This window comes from Bombina bombina, chromosome 3 (genome assembly GCF_027579735.1).
Source record: "Bombina bombina isolate aBomBom1 chromosome 3, aBomBom1.pri, whole genome shotgun sequence".
Taxonomy (NCBI): Eukaryota; Metazoa; Chordata; class Amphibia; order Anura; family Bombinatoridae; genus Bombina; species Bombina bombina.
In genome coordinates this window covers 880,393,211-880,400,249 of record NC_069501.1, presented here as the reverse complement: position 1 = coordinate 880,400,249, position 7,039 = coordinate 880,393,211, and the positions used below count along the sequence as shown (strand labels likewise).

Sequence of the window (7,039 nt, the reverse complement as noted above, 5' to 3'; positions counted from 1 at the left end):
TACTTTACAATCCTATGGACATTTTTCTTCTTGTATAATGTATGACCATGCCCAACTAGTTTATTTTTCAATTGCACACACCTGTTTAATATCAATATGTATCATATTAAACAATATATTTAATATAAAAATTGAAGTCTAATTTATCAAGATCAGGAACTTCCACTTACAGTACTCATGTTCATTTTCAGCATATAATATTGTTGCTCTTCTTATCCTAACAGGATTATTTGCCTTACTGTATGCCTCTCATAGATACACCATGTTTGGATACACTATCCGTTTTGTTATTTCTTTGCACATGCAAACAACTTCCTGTGATTGTGTTATGTTTAATCAAACCTGTATCTCATTTCCTCAATAAAAAAAAACTTAAAATTGAAAAAAAGAAAATCCTCATTAGATTTCACTCCAATCACCTCAATCACATCTTTCTGAATTGGCCATCCACTAAAATCTAACTCTCTCCATTCACCAAAAGCTTTCACCTCACACTTTTTTTTCCAAACCCTTAAACCCACTTTCTCTACAAAACCAATCCACATGCAATCGCACTCTCTTCAAACTCAATGGAGATTTACATACATCAGTCACATCCTCCATATATGATATTACTTTTAAACTTCTCCTACCACTACCAGGCACCTCTACACAAATAATCTTATCTTTCCTTAACAATTGCATCAAATGCTCATTCACAATAACAAGCAAAATTGGTGATCATGAACATCCCTGAAACACATCAGATTTAATTTGAACAAACTCAGACAAAAAACTTTCACTTGCATTCTACTTATAAAATCCCTATACATACTCTTAATCCAATCACACAATGTTTGTTACTACCTAATTTCTCCAAAACATTAAACATATATTCATGTGAAACCATCTCATAAGCTTTTTCAAAATCGCCACTGAATGTTTACATTCCTTAGAGTATCATATTGTAACTCAAACCCACGAAACTCTCAGCAATCCAACGCCAAGGCACTGCACACACTTGTTCTTTACCCACAATCTTTCCAACCACACACTTTAACCTTTCAGCCAACAACTTTGAAACAATCTTGCAATTAACTTTCAATAACAGAAGAGGTCTCTATTTTTTCAAATTCTATTTATCTCCTTTTTAATATTAATATTAAAATTATTACACTTTCATTGATTTAGACATTTTATGCTCACTCAATACCCACTTACAAACACTTACAAACATCCAGCACACACTCACCAATCAGACTCCAAAACTTACAATAAAAATCCACTAGCAACCCATCACTTCCAGGCACTTACACTTCTTCATACCTTTCACAATACCAATTAATTCCCCCAAACTCACATCTATTTCAAGCATACATAAATCCTCATTATTAGTTTTTACTTCCACATCATTCAAAACCTCATTACACAAACTTTAATCATATTCTTTAATCTATACAAATTCTCATAAAACAAAAACAATTCATGCATAATTTCATCTTTCCCTTCTCTGTGAAACCCGGATTAATCCAACACACTCACCATACCTTGCTTATACCTACAAACTTTCTTAACTTGTATATTTTTAATTTTCCTCAAATGCTTCCATTCTCACCTGCATCACAATACTTTTACATTTCTCACACACTTAGGACCTTCTAATTCATTATTCACATTCTCACCCAATATCTTCAATTCTCTCAAATGCTCTAAATCCCTCTGTCAGTCTCACAAACTCCATTCTTCACGTTTCATCCTTCCATTCCTAAAAAAGAAAAACATACATTCACTCTTTACCCATTCCCATCAATCAAAAACCCACTTTCTCCTCTGCATCCATTTATACTCCCTCACAAAACACTCAACAATTCATTAATTCTCCAACAAACTCACATTCAATTTCCACACAATGCTTTCATTACTCAACTCTTACCTTAGAGACATCTCTTTAGCTGACCAGTTGTAGGATGAATCTCCTTCTCATTTTTGCCCTGCAAGATTTCAGGGACTTCGAACTGCTCTATATATTTTTTTATAATATCCTTCATAGAAGATGGCCCAATATGCTTGGTTGGGGGGACCCTCAACGGGATCAGTATCATGTTTCTACAGTATCTCCCTTGGGTGCCTCTACTTTCACAGATTGCTGTCCTTGCCTCAAGATCAAGCACCCTGAGCAACCACCTGAGCAAAATTCTTACCTTCCAGTAACTGTGGTGGACAATGTCATTAAAAATATCCAGTAGCCCCGCAGTGGCAATTTTTCTTCTCCACCATACAATTTACTGCATAATGGCCTTGTTCACTACAATTCTTGCAAGAAACATCATCTTTACAGGTATCCTTTGTATGCCCAAACGTTTGACATTTTTGGTCAATACCGAGGCATAAAAGGAATCAGAAGGTAGCCTTGATTGCTGTTGATGGAAAATGTTTGGGGAGGATGCTGTCTCACATCTCCTGCCTCATCCAAAAAGAACTCTATATTGCTTTTCTGTGTTTTGGCTAAGATCAAGTTTAGTATCTGTTCTTATCAGTTTAATATCTGATACGTCCCCTATCTGGGGATCATATAATAAATTGACTTTTTGAACAGGGAGATGAAAGAAGAACTTGCTCTGTCCACTCTATGCACTGACCTTGTATTGCAGTACCTTCAGAACCGGTGCACCAAAAAAACAAACAAAAAAAAACTCCATATAAAACCTCCTTTTCCCAGTAAATGTCCCATAAGCATTTTTAAGTCTCTCTGCAAGACTCACGCAGGAGCAAAATCTCTGCAACCAGTTCACTTTGAAGGAGTCATTAACAAAAGGATTATACACATCAACCAACACAGTAATTCTCATGGTTTCACCATACTGTGAGTGAAATGAAAACCCTGCAGATCAGGGTGACCCCTAAAGGACACAGCCTTATGGTAACATAGGGAAGCAATCTCTTTGGACATAAAGGAAACATCAAAAGCACCATAATGGCAAAATAGCTGGATACAAAATATCTCCTTGCCAGGCATCCCAAGCATCTTCTCAATAATCATTGACTGCACACTTAGCAATCTAAAATGCCTTTGTTTTTCAGCATCCACAAAAACCTGAACAGTCTGTGGAAAGGTCCTGCTGTGTAACACTTAACTTTTTTTTAACTACTCAGTAATACAGGAATTTATAAATCTTAAACAAAAGTCTAGCCAAAGTCACATAGCAATATATCCATTAAAAAGTATCACTTCCAGAAGATAACATCAGATAGGAACAAATACACTAAAAGAAAGGTTTATAACAAAACAAAAACTAAAGTAAGGAATTCCTCAAAGTAAAGTTCCACATACTAGCAGATTTTCTTCTACCGAAAATCTTAATATCCCTCAAGAAATATACATACATTAAACTAAAAGCTATCCTTACACAATCTTTAGGTGAAAACTCATCTTTAATTAGTAGTAAAAGATTGCTTGCCTTTCATAATACTTCCTTAAAACAAATGATAGATTACCATATTCCTAAAAACTTGGCTTCATTACCATATAAAACTGCCTCAAAAAAAGAAGCATTTTCATCAAACATTTAAAAGTAGGCCCAGCCAGTCTCCAAATTTTTTGTGAAAAAAAAACATTTCCAAAAAATATGTACAGTGTTTCATTGACTGCACAGGAGGACCTGGGGCACACAGGACTAGCCAACAGACCTCTTCTGTACTGGACATCTTTTGTGGGCAAACCTCCTCTAAATATACCCCATGCTAAATCCTTCAGATAATTTCTTAATTCTTTCATAGACACTTTCCACAAATTTTAACAGACACATCACTTGAAAAATTAGAAATGTTAAAAACAATTTATTTTTTGCCTAAAAACATATAAAATGATTTTATGATCTGTTAAATCTTCTGGGCTAAAATCCTTAAAACCATAATCCTTAATAATGTTATCTAAAATAACATAACACAGTAAAGGATTAAAAGCATATGGTTGAGATAAAAAAAAAATTGGACCACTTATACCTTTTAAAATGTCATATAATTCTTTAAAAAACAATCATTACCATAAAATGGCATTTTTAGGTTAAAAGCAAAATACTTAAAACACCAATCTTATGTAACTTCTTCATTTCCTCCCTTCGACATGTCTCCATCTTATATCCCCAACGAAAAAGAAAATATTCTATAATAAATATTTTTAACCAAAGAACCGGCAGAAAAAAATACCTTTGCTATATATAGAATAATAGGCAGAATTATTTGCTTTATCACTAAAGTTTTCCCATCTAAAGATAACAATCTCAAATTGCAAAAATAAATTTTCTTCTAAATCTTATCCACAACAAACTCCCAATTAACGCCACTTTTTAAATTAGAAGAAAAAAACACACCTAAGACCTTAATCTTATCCCTAATAAACTGAACATCGACACATAACACACCCTCCCATTTCCCATACAACATATACTCAGATTTATTCATATTCATCTTAAAACTAGACTCCTTACCGAACCATTGAAACAAAGAATTGCATGCTTAATCGATGCACTTTCCCTACACAAAACAGTCAAATCATTCATAAACACCATAAACTTACGGCTAGATTACGAGTTTTGCGTTATGAGTAAAAAAGCAGTGTTAAGGCTCATAACGCGGCTTTTTCCCTACCGCTGCTATTACGAGTCTTGTAGGTACAGCTGTATTTTTTTGGCTGTAACGTAAATTAACATGCAATTTTTGTAAAGTCTTTTCAATGGGACTTACATAGCGCCAATATTACAAGCTTTTTTTTGGAGGCCAAAAAGTGAGCGGTACAGCCTATCCCGCAAGATTCGTAACGCATTCTAAAGTCAGTAGTTATGAGTTTTACACTACAAAGCTATAGCATAAAACTCATAACTAAAGTGCTAAAAAGTACACTAAATCCATAAACTACCTATTAACCCCTAAACCAAGACCCTCCCACATCGCAAACACTAAAATAAAATGATTAACCCCTAATCATCTGCTCCTGACATCGCCACCACTAGAATCAACATATTAACCCCTAAACCACCGCAATCCTACATTGCAAACACTAGTTAAATATTATTAACCCCTAATCTGCTGCCCCTAACTTCTCTACAACCTACATTAAGTTATTAACCCCTAATCTGCCGCCCCCAACATCGCCGCCACTATACTAAAGTTATTAACCCCTAAACCTAAGTCTATCCCTAACACCCCCTAACTTAAATATAATTAAATAAATATAAATAAAACCTACTATCATTACCTAAATAATTCCTATTTAAAACTAAATACTTACCTGTAAAATAAACCCTAAACTAGCTACAAAATAACTAGTAGTTACATTGCATCTAGCTTATATTTTATTTTTATTTCACAGCTAAGTTTGTATTTATTTTAACTAGGTAGAATAGTTACTAAATAGTTATTAACTATTTACTAACTACCTAGCTAAAATAAATAAAAATATACCTGTAAAATAAAACCTAACCTGTCTTACACTAACGCCTAACCTTACACTACAAATAAATAAATTACCAAAATTAAATACAATTAACTAAATTAAATACAAATACCTAAATTACAAAAAAGACAAACACTAAATTACACAAAATAAAAAAACAAATTACAAGATATTTAAACTAATTACACCTAATCTAATAGCCCTATCAAAATAAAAAGCCCCCCAAAAGTAAAAAAAACCCTAGCCTAAACTACCAATAGCCCTTAAAATGGGCTTTTGCGGGGTATTGCCACAAATAAATCAGCTCTTTTACCTGTAAAAAAATACAACCAACCCCCCAACATTAAAACCCACCACCCACACAATCAATGCCCCAAATGAAACCCTAACTAAAAAAACCTAAGCTCCCCATTGCCCTGAAAAGGGCATATGGATGGGCATTACCCTTAAAAGGGCATTTAGTTGCCAAAACCCTAATCTAAAACTAAAACCCACCCAATAAACCCTTAAAAAAACCTAACACTAAACCCCGAAGATCCACTTACAGTTTTGAACAACAAAACCGGGAGAATTCCTCAACAAAGCGGCAAGAAGTCCTCAACAAAGCCGGGAGAAGTCTTCATCCAAGCCGGGAGAAGTGGTCATCCAGATGGGCAGAAGTCTTCATCCAGATGGCATCTTCTATCTTCATCCATCCGGAGCGGGTCCATCTTCAAGACATCCGGTTCCTTTAAAGGGGCACTGTACCCAATTTTTTTCTTTCATGATTCAGATAGAGCATGACATTTTAAGCATCTTTCTAATTTACTCCTATTGTCAAATTTTCTTTATTCTCTTGGTATCTCTATTTGAAAAGCAAGAATTTAAGTTTAGATGCCGTCCCATTTTTGGTGAACAACCTGGGTTGTCCTTGCTGATTGGACAGCACCAATAAACAAGTGCTGTCCATGGTTCTGAACCACAAATTGGCTGGCTCCTTAGCTTAGATGTCTTCTTTTTCAAATAAAGAAAGCAAGAGAACAAATAAAAAATTGATAATAGGAGTAAATTAGAAAGTTGCTTAAAATTGCTTGCTCTATATGAATCACAAAAGAAAAAAATTTGGTTCAGTGTCCCTTTAAGTGATGTCATCCAAGATGGCGTCCCTTAGATTCCGATTGGCTGATAGAATCAGCCAATCGGAATTATGGTTGAAAAAATCCTATTGGCTGATGCAATCAGCCAATAGGATTAAACTTCAATCCTATTGGCTGATCCAATCAGCCAATAGGATTGCGCTCGCATTCTATTGGCTGTTCCAATCAGTATTAATACTCTTGATACTTTAATATACTATGGCTTGAACAATAATGTGAAGTTATAATTTTTCATTTCTTATTTCCCTCCTTCCATGTTTGGTTAATTTTTTACAATGTTAGTTGAAAAAACTAAGGGAGAACGTTGTTTTATCACCTATTATATATATATATATATATATATATATATATATATATATATATATATATATATATATATATATATTGTAACAGGAACCACTTTTAACCACGGTCTTCTAGGGCACAAATGCAGCACAGGACAGTCACTGTAGTTCAAAAGGCTTTATTTTTC

At 34.2% G+C, this 7,039-nt stretch overlaps 1 non-coding gene across 1 annotated transcript; it reads left to right on the top strand.

Moving 5' to 3' along the window:
• The first annotated feature begins 2,464 nt into the window (after positions 1-2,464).
• Positions 2,465-2,655, top strand: LOC128654935 (U2 spliceosomal RNA). Its single transcript, XR_008401573.1, has one exon. It is a non-coding gene; the product is annotated as a U2 spliceosomal RNA (small nuclear RNA).
• The last annotated feature ends 4,384 nt before the right edge of the window (positions 2,656-7,039 follow it).